General features: G+C 35.6%; 1 protein-coding gene across 2 annotated transcripts in view; it reads right to left on the bottom strand.

Annotated features, from left to right (window-relative positions):
* LOC102036116 (protocadherin-7) overlaps positions 1-13,621 on the bottom strand; it is a 269,399-nt gene that overhangs the window by 5,237 nt on the left and 250,541 nt on the right. The window lies entirely within an intron of this gene.

Genomic DNA, 13,621 nt, shown 5'->3' with positions numbered 1-13,621 from the left:
AAGGAATGGGTAAGATTCTTAAACCTTGCTTTTATTGTTATAGTGTACATTATGGTCTAAAGGAATAACTGAAGCTGCCGACAAAGGAACAACATTATATTCAAACAAAATTGACAAAGAACATAAATCAAAAAATAAATTTTTCAAGCATGTTTGATATGGCTTTCATATGATATGACTTATTTGATGAAATATTTAGGTTTGTTTTGTAAAAAAAAATCAATTCTTTTAGAAGGGAGCAAGGAACATGGAAACATAATCAGGTGCTTCAAATGGGCTGTGGCATCTTTCTACCTTCCCACTACAACACCAAAATTCTTTGTGAACAGTAATTTTTGCCTGTAATAACATGTGTTATACAAACTAATCAAAACTCCTTCAAAGGCCTGCTCAGCCTTCATTCTGTTACTTTTGTTTTGCCTATTTTTCTTTGAATTTGGCTAATAGAGTACCTTCTCAAATGATGACAATTCCAGCTGTGATTTTTTTATAAATTGATAAAAGAAACCACTGCTGAAGATAAAAACAACCAACCAAACAAAAAAACCTCAAAACCCAACAACCAAAAATCCTTCACTCTTCCAGAATAAAGCACTTTAATTTAAAATAATTAAAACAGGTGCTTGCAGAGAAAGCATATTTCATTTTAACATCTGTAGATTTAATCCTGATAGAATTGCAAAAGATCTTAAAAGTCAGATTTATCTTCATCCTGTCCTGATTTTTTTTCAGGCATTTAAACATTAATTTAATAAATAATTTGTTGCAGTATTGTAAAGAGTGCACTATTTATTAATTTAATAAATAATTTGTTGCACTATTGTAGAGAGTACGCTATTTGCTACTGGCAGGTGTCAACATTTAATAGGCTTTACTGTATGCATTCTGAATACTGTATAAAATTTCATATGTCAATGAAATATCACTGACTTTAATGAGGAAACAGCCCTACTTTCTAGATAACTGAGTAACCCTGTAACTAAGATGTGTAAGGCCAGGAGGAGGGAACTGAGTGATTTTTTCTTTCTTAAATTTTTTCCTCAATTTATTTTTAAGGCTTTTTCCCTTAGACAAAATTCCCACTTTTTTTTTTTTTCCACAGTGAAAAATGCAATACTATGAAAACTTATCAGCCTGTTGGTTTTCAGGTGGCTGTGTTCTGCAAACATACACTGAATATGGGGATGGTTACAGGAAAATCCTCTGTTTGTCAGCTAAATCAGCATTATTCTTACTCTCCCTAATGATAAGAAGCATAATTAACTGCTCCGCCGCCCTCATATTCTTTGATTTTTAAGCAGAATTTTTCATATTTTCACAACAGGGCCAATTCCCTTAAACCTCTATAAATTATTTGAACCAGCACCTTATTTCCAAAAAAATCCTGGCCATTAAACATTATCCTTGCTTCAAGTATTTTAATTATTACTCTGACAGAATATTAGCAAACTGTGGATCAAGGCAGTTTGTCTGACCTTTATTTAAAATATAAGAATATATGCTTATTGAAAAGATTTTCTTTTGTTGTCATTTGAGTTTGGGTTTTTTTTTTCCAGATTGAAACAATTAGCACCTCATTATATCTGATGGTGTCTTTCTAGCTGAAAAAATTTCAGCAATACATGGGTTCATAAAAATCCTTCCCTTGCTGGTGGTCTTTGAATCGTGCTCTTGAAAATGCAGCATTTTGCATTGTAGTGCTTCTCCTATCCACTTCTGACAAATACTGGAACTCCTTATTGTGAAACATGAGTTTTAATGTACACGCCTTAATGTACAATTCAGCCTTATAATGTTGTTTTATGAAGCAAAACCCTCCAAGTCAGGGTGTTACTGAGTTGCCCTGTTGGGTTATGTGATAGAGCTCAGAGAGACACTGGAAGAACAATAGTAGCCCAAATAATATCCTGACAGACCTACCCAAGCCCACCATACGGCAATCAGACACTCAAAGGTCCATCTGTCCAGGCCCAGAGGAGCACAGGGGTGTATAGTAGCAAGTAGAAACTCAAAACAAGGATTCAGGAAGAAAAGTCTTTCTGTGTAATGCTGAGGATTGCTGTCTAGGTATGCAGAGCAAATTATAAGATATAAGGAAAAGGAATTTGGGACGGCAAAGGACTTAGATGACATTTAGGGAAGAAACCATCAGGAAGACAAGTGAGGAGTTTAGGTGATAGAGGGGAAAGAGAGATATAAGGGGATAAAAGGGGATAAAATATTTTGCTGGGTAAGAGGTATGTCTGGTTATGTTCTATGCCGGATGAACACCATTTGTCCTGTCCTCTTATCAAGTTCCTTTCTAACTCTTTCCTGGGAATGGATTCTCTATTATGAGTGAATGTACAGATATGGGTGTGTGCACTATCACTAGTAGTGGTTTTTCATCCTGTCCAGCCAGAGAAGAGGACAGAATGAGGCCCCTGGTGCTGTTTGTGTTCATGGGAGGGCTCTGAGTGTCTGTGATCTGTGGGGACAACTCGGTTATATCTGGTGTATGTGTGTGCTCTGTGTGTGTGCCTGCTGGGAATATATCCTCATCTTTGCTTGGATTTGGGAGTACGGAACAGCAGCAGCCTCTTGTTCCTCAGGCTGTCAAACCCAGTGCCATATATTTTCTCTAAAACACCTTCAATTAAGATTTGACACTTACAGCCTTCTACTCCATTGCTTTCTTGCATCTTTTCTCAGAGCTTGAATCAGTGCAGCATTTGAGTACAAATTTAATCTAACATGGTTTGAAACCTGTTGCATTTTAATCTCTCATCTGTTTAAAAGATTGACTTACCTAAACTAGTGGTATAAGGGAAGATTGGGCGCTTTCTATGCACTTGATAAGAGTGATTTAACCTCTAATTTGGATAAACTGCCATGCCACTTTAGCTACACAGTAACTGCATTTTTGCTAACTCGCTGAAACAGATCAACCCTCCTTTGCAGAGTAGGGACTCTATGGTGAGCATTTTAAATTACCTAGACCATGGAGTTTTGAACAATCTCTAAATTTGAAAATAAAAATAAATTTACTCATGTCTTCTAGTATAATTTGTGTTGAAACACATCTATCTCTAAGCTAAATACTTTTCCTAAGTGCTTCTCAGTTTAAAAGTGAAATACTCCAGTAGTGACCCCACTGAGAACTGACAAGTCTAATGGAATATGACATAGCAAACAATTTGTCAGCAGAATTGGCAAATCATCAAGGAGCAGCACAACAGATTCCTACTGCAGTTACATATCTGGAAACCAAGTTAATTTGTGCTTAAAATGCCTCTTATTAACCAAAAAAAGTTATCACAATGTTAATTAGTAGAGAAAGATATGTGGTATTTCTTGTTATACTGAAATCTGTAGATTTGGAATTAGATTCTAAGAGTTTGTACAGACCAGTCAGATTCAACTTTTTATCTGCCAAAAAAAGATCATCAGAAGATGTCATCAGAAGGTATATTAGTTATTTTCAAGCATATCTTCTCATCAGATCAGAACTTGTCTCAACCATTGTAAACCCACTCCCTAAAATACAGATATTTAGAAAAAAGATTAGGCATACACGCAAATGGAGAATTCAAAATTTAATACTTTTAAAACAGATTGCACTTGCCAGACTTCATCTTGGGAAAACATTGGAAAACATTAATTTAAAGGGCCTTAAAATCTACTTTGTCATTGTATCTGATAGAAGCTTCCATAGAAAATTTTTAAAATTTATCTGATAAAAGCTAGGTATTTTTTTTAAACTTTAGTAACTATTCATCCAATAAATCCTTAAACATTTGCAACTAATTTCTGAGACAGAGATATGCTTTATGCTTTCCATAAAACTTTGTACAAAAGAATGTAATTGATTGGAGATATTTGTATGCGTGCTAATGTTTCTGCTGATTGTAGCTGACTGTTCCCTTAGGGCTAGTAGGGTTGCTTCTTATCAAAAAGGGAAGGCACCTACCACTACAGGCTGGACAGGGGGAAAGATGATGTTCTATCTCCACTTTAATACCAAAGAAACTAACTCAAATATTCCAACCAAGCAGTCTTCCACTATTTTCTCTCCTCCTATTCCTAAACAAAAGAGGTTAATATATTTCATCAAGGACATAAACAGTATTATGAACTCAGTAGTCAACAAGTACACCTGGGGATTGGAACTAGATGATTTTTAAGGTCCCTTCCAACCCTATCCATTCCATGACTCTTCATGTTACAAGTTATGTGCTTTTATTTTACACACACATTGCAGAAATATAGTCAAGAATGCTCACTCTGGCTCCACTCTACACATTTTTAACAACTATTCTTGTACAATATATTTTATAGACCCACATCTAGTTATGACATTGTTTTAGCACAGACACTGGAGAAAAATGTAAAGAGCTTTTCACTTTTTCATTTTTGTAAACCACACTCAAAGCTGATGGTAACAACAGACTTAAGATGTACATAAGCTACCAAAAGTTTTGTTCCACTTGTCCCTGGAGATGGAAAACCTTCCAAATAAATAGTGAAAGTGTATCTAGACACAATGATTTGAACATCTGCAGAAAGCATTCGTAGTTGTAGACCTTTTTCTTGGAGGAGTACAAAACCACAGTAGCCATATAGTAGTAAAGCAGTGCAACAGTACTTCTGTAAACCATGCAGCGTGGACAACAGGATCTGAGGAGTCATCGGCAGAGGAGTTCTAAATAGTATCTATGACAAATCAATGACTCCATGCAGATCTTGCTTTCCACATTGACAGGCCCATAATATCCCTGCATGGTTCCATTTATTGAGGACCTACAAAACTGCATGTGGAGTAGTTCCAGCTACTGTGAGAAAAGAAAAAAAAAGAACAGTAAAGAAAGAGACTGTGGTTTGGATGAGTCCCATTTTTTCTGCATTCTGTACACAAACATGTTAGATTCAGAAGAGCATCCAAAATGCAAGTAAAACACCATTATATGATTAAAGTGGAGTATGTTTATATGGCTTTTATATTAAAAGCCATGACTCTTTTATGAGCTGTGTGATCAGGGACACAATAGATCTCTCAAAGCCTAACAAGTATTGACGACATGATCAGGGAACAATAACGCAGAAAACAGCTGAGAGAGTACATATTGTAGAAAATCACTGTTTAAGGGGGAAAAAGAAAGCTAGTCTACCGGGATATACAGCTACAACAGTACTGTTGCTGAAATTCTTGCCTCCTAATTGCTGTAATTCAGGAACTGCACCCCAGTTTGTGCTGTGGCATATTCCGACATGCCAAGACACTATAAAAATACTTAAACATGTTAGAAAGCATCAGCAATTTCTTTCTTTGTACCTTAGGCTAAATACAGTTAAACAGCAGTTGAACATATCTCAAGAAGCGTTTAGTGCCCCAAGGCTTGGACTGCTGTCATTCTGAATGTGGCATTACCGTGTACTGCAGACATAGTGCATGCCGTCTCTAAAACAGTCTTACTGAATAAAGTCAAACACAAATCCACTGCCTGAGATATGCCAACTGCACTGAAGTAATGAATATATTAATTGCTTTTGGACTAGAATAATTTCATGTATATCATGCCTAATTCTAAAATTCCTTTCAGTGCTTAAGAAAATACTTGAGAGTACAGAAAGGTTTTATGTATATTGATGGAATGATTAATATTGTGAGACAAGATATGACAATGATATAAAATAATGAGTTCTAAAAATCTGATTTATTTTTCAATGCAAAGGAAAGAAATATAGAAATAAAGAATGAAGAATTGCGATTGAAAGTGAGACTTTTCAATACTTTACTTGTAAAACAGTTGAAAATAATAGCTCCCCTTAAACAATCCCTAAAGCCAGCAAGACTCACTGCTGTGATGAGTCCAAAGTCCTAATACTTAGCAGTTTCAAGAGAGACCTGAGTGGCATATTAAAGGAAATATGTGCTGATAAATGATCCATTACAATTAAAACTAATAAAAAATAAAACAGACAAAAAAAGCAATGTCATAGGAAAATAGAAACAGTTAAATGATTCTTTATATTTGAAAAAAGTTCATGCTAGATGAATGAAAGTGAATTAGTGAGAAGAGAAAGCAGATGTGGTAGAAAAGAGCAGTGATAATGTACCTAAAAGGCAAGAACAAAAAAAAAAAAAAAACAAGAGTGGAAATAATCTATTTTGCAGACCCATAGTGAAAAAGACCAGAAGTAATGTCCTAATTGCAACAATGACAAATCAGGTTAGAAATTGGAAAAATCTTTGAGGATGAATGAAGTAGTAATGGAAGGTTACAGAATCTGGGATGAGTTTTACAAATGTCTAGAAAATTTTTTTTCCAGGATAACATAAATGTAGCTAATGCTACCTTGGGAGAGAAAGGATGCACTAAATGACCTCTAAAGTTTCCCTTCATCTCCACAGTTCTGTTGATGTGATTGCTAACTCTCAGGTACTTTGGCCTCAATCCAATTCCTAACTGCTTCTGGGTTGAGACTCTTGACTTATTCAGTAATAAATCAACCTCAGACAGTGGGCCTCAGTTTAACCAAAAATCCATTTTAGAATCCTCCTTAAAATTTTATGGTAATAAAACCAAAAGCAAAACCCAGAAATAGTTGGACCACTTAATTCAGGTGTTGATCAAAGGAATACAGAAACATAAAGCCTGTAATGAAAAAAGCACCCCACCCATTCTCATGTTCCAACATGATAATTTAGCATTTATAAAATCTTGTTTCCTGAGGAAAAACACATCCACTCTATTTTACAATTATTTTCTTCACAAAGTTAAAGAATGAATATTGCTTCTGCCTGTAGTGGTGCAAAACATATCACACCTCTGAAGTCCATTAAACCTGAAACTGGTGTAAGAACCAAAATTTCACAAGTGTTTGCATCTTAGATGATATTTTTGTTTTGCTTCCCTTGAATATTACTTGTTTGTGTTTTACGGAGGAGCAGTCCAATAAGATAATGAACATACAGAGTTCCATTGGGTTTTTAATGCTTATTAAACATACTACAGCAGTCTGTATAGCTACTTAAAATGACTCAGACATGTAACCAAAGAAATATCACCCAAGTAATAAAGAAATATTTCCTAAGCAATAATATTTCTGGCTGAGTTTCCACATAGTCATAGCTATTTCCATCAAAGTTACCTCCATAATGTTAAAGTATAATATTCTTTAATTATTTCCTGAATTATGGAACAGCTTGATAAAAAATATTTCTTGCCTAAATTAGTGATTATACAAGTTCAATAATACTACATCTATGTTCTTCAAGGAATCACCAGTATTTCACAACTAACTTAAAGACAGTTTATGTTAAAAACAGGTCTATCAGTTTTGGTTTTTTTTACACTAAAAAAAACATACACTTGTACTCTTATGGGCCAAAATCATATTGATCTGATGGTTGTCAGTGAAGGACAATAACATAAATGTTGCAACATTATAGTTAAGTGAAATCAAATTCAATGAGATTAATCCTAGACAAATACTAGTTTGATTACATTATAAAATAGGAAAGGACAATAGAAACACAGTTTTCTCTTGTTTAAATTGTATTTATCAAGTATTTCAGACTGTATTATTTCATTTGCTTTCACAAAACCAATTGCATATATATAATGAGAACTAAGTATCAGCTTATGGGATACCAGTGGTGAGTACCATACTAAATGTAACATGCTGAACCTAAATTCCCCAGATTTTAATTTTCTAGATTTAAATGTATTTGCTGCAAGATTTCTTGTAATCCTGTTAAATCCTTTGATAGCCTGATTTACTTCTATCACTGAAATGGCAACATATCCTTCAGAAAAGCAGGACTTACTGTGGATTCCTGAAGTAGCACAGACATTAAGATGTAGGAAACATTTAAGCCGTCTAATTGTTCTGCCAATCTAATGCTAAGGTATTAATCTGTCACTGTGTCAAATTACATGCCTTTATTTTTTTCAGTAAAATGTGTCAGTGCTTAACAAACTCTGAGCTGAAACAATTTATGGAGCAATTAGAATGTCAGCTCTCCTACAGATGGCTTAAGAAAATCTGAATCAAGGCTCAAAAGTCACCATAACTTCCTTGATACTCCTGCCAAATTGATGGAACTGCAGGAGCTCTAAGGGAATCAGGTAGCTAGCAGCCATTATTAGCTCACCTCAGCTGTTCCTCTCTTTTATTTTATTTCCTGTTGATAAGGATTTAATAATGCATTTTCACATCAGGAATGGACACTAGGTAGGAAAACAAGTGCTTTTGCCATAGAAGACAAAAACACCATGATTTCCCTTAATCTCCCTTCAATTTATGCCTACCTCATTCAACAGATAGCTTATTTTTGGAGATATTAAAAATAATAATTTCTAAGGGATGCTAATGAATGCAGCATTGCTTTCATTTAGAAAATAAAAACATGGGCCCAAAAGATGTCTGGTGTAATTTGGTCTCATGGATATCTCACAAATATCTTCAAAGATATACAAAACTGATAATGAAATTTGAATACATAGAAAAAGTCAGTGACATGGAGTTTCAAGCTCTTTTTTAAGACTGATATTTGTTGAAGCAATATAAAAATCCATTAAATATGGCTAAGGTTTAGCTTCAAATGGTGACTGATTAAAAAGATAAACCCCCACTAAGCACATGGCCAGTTAATTGTCACAAGTAATAGCAGGAATAAAATCAATAAACAAACAGAAAAACTGAACCACTTGACCTTGTTGACAAGAACTCAAACTAAAGTTTGAGGCTTCTGGTTGAAGGGTTCTATATTTAAGAATTGGTTTTAAGGGAAAATACTGATTTCTTTCATACCTTTTAGTGAGCTACTTCTTAGAGAATTATTCTGATACATGAAATAGTAACTTGAACTGATTATGTTGGTAGTACCACTGCATTTGTGAAAATGAAATGCTTCATACTGTTCCACTTTGTGCAGCAAAACATTGCTGGATTCTGGATCTATTTTATACCTCATATACAGAATAGAATATTGAATAATAACCTATATTAAATAGTAGCATTGCTTTCATAAAAAGGGAATTACTCAGGTTTCCAGAGGTTTTCTGTGTGACTCATGCAAAGTATATTTTGTTACAAGTCATAGACTCTCAAAGGTTATACTTGTAATTGTAAAATGAGCTGAAGCTCTGTTAATTTATATTATTTTATTCTCAAATGGGGGAAAGAACAAAGTTATCTATGCTCTACATGCAAATTATTACCTAAATAATGTAGGGCTCAGCATGAAGCAGAAACAAATAACTTGTGACTACTTGTCTTTTTAGCAGCTGTTGAGAGAAAGTTGTATAGTAGGAAGAAATATAGCAGTCATGTGAAGGATCTGTTTAACCTTTTGTGTCACGTGAAGGGAACCTTATCCCAAACAATGGAAAAAAATATACACTTATCTCTTCATGTCATACATATTTCTTTCATAAATGCGTGTGTAAATTTGTAATTTTACTTAATGATTTTAGAAGATCTGGATTAGAACCAAATTTAATTCAATGCAGTGAACTGAAAAGTACAAAGAATGCATTTTCATGTCTTTAATAGAAGTTCTACATAACAAAAGACTGAAATGAATGTTAAAAAGAGAAATAAAAAACATTATTGTATTCATTCACATTTTTCCTATGTGTGTAAGTATACTTCAGAAGAAATGGGTTAAATTTTATAAAATATATTGCTCATCCTCATTAATTATGAAGAATAACAGAAATATAAAAGCATGAAATGTAGCCATAAATGATAATACTTCCACTTGCCATTGGGAAAGAAAGTTATTTACTGATGAAGTAGTTACAGAGTTTTGTCTTTTACTCCACATCAGTGGCATGAGCCTCCTCTTTTATAGAATAGTAGGATAATAGAATATTCTGAGTTGGAAGGAATCCACAGGGATCGCTGAAGTCCACCTCCCGACCCTGCACAGGACATCCTCAAGAGCCATACTAGGTGCTGTGAACATTGTATAAACATTTCTTGAACTCTGGCAGGTTTAGGACTATGACTACTTCCCAGGGGATCCTGTTCTGGTGCTCAAACACCCTTGGGTGAAGAACTTTTTCTAATACCCAACCTAAACGTCCCATGACACAGCTTCAGGTAACTCCCTCTGGTCCTGTCACTGATCATCACAGAAAAGGGATCAGTGCCTCCACCTTCACTTTCCCTCATGAGGAAGTTGTAGACTGCTTTGAGGTCTCCCCTCTGTCTTCTCCAGGCTGAATAGACCAAGTGACCTCAGTGGCTTGTTGTATGGTGTCTTCACCATCTAATTGTCTAGATCCTTCACCATCTTCATAGCCCTCTTTTGGATGGTGTCTAGTAGCCTTATATCTTTCTCATACTGTGGCGCCCAAAACTGCATGCAATATTCAAGGTGAGGCTGCCCCAGCCCAAAGCAGAGCAGGACAATCCCCTCCCTTGCCCAGCTGGTGATGCTGTGCCTGATGCCCCCCAGGACACGCTTGGGTCTCCTGGCTGCCAGGACATATATTCAGCTTTTCATTGACCAGGACCTCCAGGTCCCTTTCCATGGCACTGTTTTCCAGCATCTCTTTCCCCAGTCTGTCCATACAGGGTTGCCCCACCCCAGGTGCAGAATCTGGCCCTATCCCTTGCTGAACTTCATGTGGTTGATGATTGCTCAGCCCTCTGATTTGTTGAGGTCTCTCTGCAGGACCTCCCTGCCTTTGAGGGAGTCAACAGCTCCTCCCAGTTTTGCATCATCTGCAAACTTGCTCAGTCTCTTCCAGTCCTGTGTCCAAGCCATTTATGATGATATTGAGGAGCTTAGAGCTGAGGGTGGAGACCTGTGGAACTCCACCACTCTGGTGGAGTGACAGGTGACAGGTCACCACTCTGATGTCACCCCATTCATTGTAGCCCTTTGAGCCTCACCTGTGAGCCATCTGCTCACCCATCCCATGATGTGTTTATCCAGCTGTGTGCTGGAACTTTTGTCCAGGAGGGCACTGTGAGAGACAGTATGAAAAGCTTTACTGAAATCCAAAAAGATTACACCAACTCGCCTCCCTTGATCAACTAGGTGAATAATGTTTTTGTAAAAGGAAATTAAGTTTTACAAGCAGGACTTAGTCCTCATGAAGCTGTGCTGGCTATGACTGATGATTGCATTAGCCTACAGGTGTTTTTAATACCTCACAAAGTTAATTCCTCTAAATTTGCACTTCTGAGTACTGATGCTTTCTTATTAAGATTTTGCAGGGAAGAGCGAGTTTGGGGAGTTAAGTTTTTTGTTGTTGATGTAGTTTTATAGCAAGTATGTGGAAAAGTCTTTACACCTCAAAAAATGAAGAGACAAATACAGAAAGATAATGAATCTCTCAGTGCTCTCAGTGTGATTTATGTCCTGCTCAAAGGGATTTTTTCCATTAATTTTTTTATTGATTTTTCAGCTGTGTCTGCAGATTACAGTGAATTAATTGCAAGCATCAGCTCAGAATTTTTCCATATTTATGACAGATTCATCTGGGTTACAGTCCATTAGTAATTAAGTATTAAGCACAGCACTAATTCCTCTTGAGCCCATATAGCTGAAAGACTGTAATCCTACACATGAATCATAGGGATGTTACATGAAAAGAGGTTAGTGTATCAGTGCTTAGCTCAGTATGGAATGAAACAGTAGAATGATTTTTTTCCTTACAATATAAAGTTTAGAAGCAGTTTGAATGAAACAAAAAAGAGGAAAAATAATCAAGTGTTACTTGCAAAGTCTAAGCTTGTCAGAAACAGTAGTGTCAATCCTTCTTGTGAGAGGTACAATCTAACAGACTGCAGTGCGTATCACAGCTGTTTGACCATAATTATTCAACAGTTGTAGATGGCAAAGAAGTACAGCTTTTACTTTACAAATAGAACTGTGGATTGAGGAATGTTAGAACAGGGGTATGTAAGCATATCAGTCAGGAGCTATCTCTCATCCCTGTGATGAAGATACTGGGGTTCAGTGGACCAGGTAACAGTGTCTTCAAATTTCTAAGTCATTTAGTTGAGTTGAGCATAATCTGACACAGATTTTTGGAGATATTCCTCCGAATTTTGTGAAATATTTCCCAGCCCCAAAGTAAAAATGGAATATTTTTTGGCAGAAGTAACTGCAGTGGAAGTACTTTTTTAGTAAATCAATTATATTATTGTTTTAAGAATGTTTAATATTGCAATTAATCTCCTCTTATGTTGTGCAGCACAATACTAAAATTAGTCAGTTTACTTTTGTTTAATGTGGTTGCCAAAGCATTTACCATACCCATAAAATTGTAAATCTCAGGAAATAGTCCTTTTTTCTTCTGCTTGTGACATCTCCAGATTTCTTAAGACGTGCCATATATATAGTTTGCACTACTGCTTCAGAGTAAACATCTACTTTTTCCAAAATAAATGAGATATTTTCCAGCTTGTTCTATTCATTTGAATATCAAGAAATTTTTAAAATTATTAATTAATGCTTTCACTCAGACCTCAGTAAAAATGACAATGTTAGACTTGCTTCACTGGCAGTGTATGACTAAGTTCTTGACAATAGGTAGAGAAAAAACCTTAATTATGTCTGTTAGGATTGCATAAAACTTAACCAAGCAAAACATATTAACAGTGGGTTTTAATTATCTTCTTCTTAAGAGTGCATATACAACTGAAAAAAAATAGTGTTTTAAATTTACTGACTGGAGGTGAGCAAAATAAAAAATAATTCTCCTGATTATTCCCAGTTTAAATCCACAGTCTACTAATCTACCCAATATTAAGTGGAGTTGTCATAAACAGTTAGCAGCTGCTGGACTATGTTAAAAAGCCAAAGAAGACACTAAACACCAGTGGTTAAAGGGTCAAATACCAGAGCTGGACAGAACATAAAGAAATGGAAGATGAAAAAAAACAGAAATCTGTAGATTTCATTTGACTTGCAGGGCAACTATTGTTAAAGACAATAAATTAATATGGTATTTTGGCAATTATTATTTCAGACAATTTTTTAATAAACTGCTAATTTACTTTCATTAAATGGCTATTTCCCACTATTGCCCCTACAATGTACCATAGCTAGGCCATATGGTGCATACTTTGTACAGGCATTTTCCTTTCAGGCCATTCTGAATAAGGCTTCCTGACAGAAAAATATTTAGCAGAAAATTATTCTCTCTGCAGTATTTTAGTCTCTGGCTTCTCTCTGAGATCATAATAGAGGTGTCAGTTAGAATTGTGGTTCTTGTGAATGTAAAGCATTGTGCATTGAAGTATAGCTAATTTATTCATGTTACAGATTCCATATTGGCTGGTACAATTGTTTTCTACTTGTGTCTGCTACAAAGCTGCAACTTCAGGCAAAGAAATGTGTACCAAAATATCACCTGAGCCACATTTATTGTCACATGAGGGAATTATTCCAGAATTATTCAAAGAGTATGACATGCTCCTACCAGAGCTGAATGAAGTCCTACCAGTAACTGCACATCACATTTGGGTATTTCATGGGCCTTGTACAGGAATGAGCAGCAGAGAAGGCTGATGAGCATATTTCATGCCCTTTTGTAAACAAAGCCTTTCTGATAGTGATCCATTAAATTAGGTCTGGACTAAGCACAGCAGATAAACCCACAGTCCACAGTGG

Source organism: Geospiza fortis, unplaced genomic scaffold (genome assembly GCF_000277835.1).
Source record: "Geospiza fortis unplaced genomic scaffold, GeoFor_1.0 scaffold40, whole genome shotgun sequence".
Lineage (NCBI taxonomy): Eukaryota > Metazoa > Chordata > Aves > Passeriformes > Thraupidae > Geospiza > Geospiza fortis.
The sequence above is the reverse complement of the archived record's forward strand: the minus strand, read 5'-3'. Positions and strand labels throughout refer to the sequence as shown.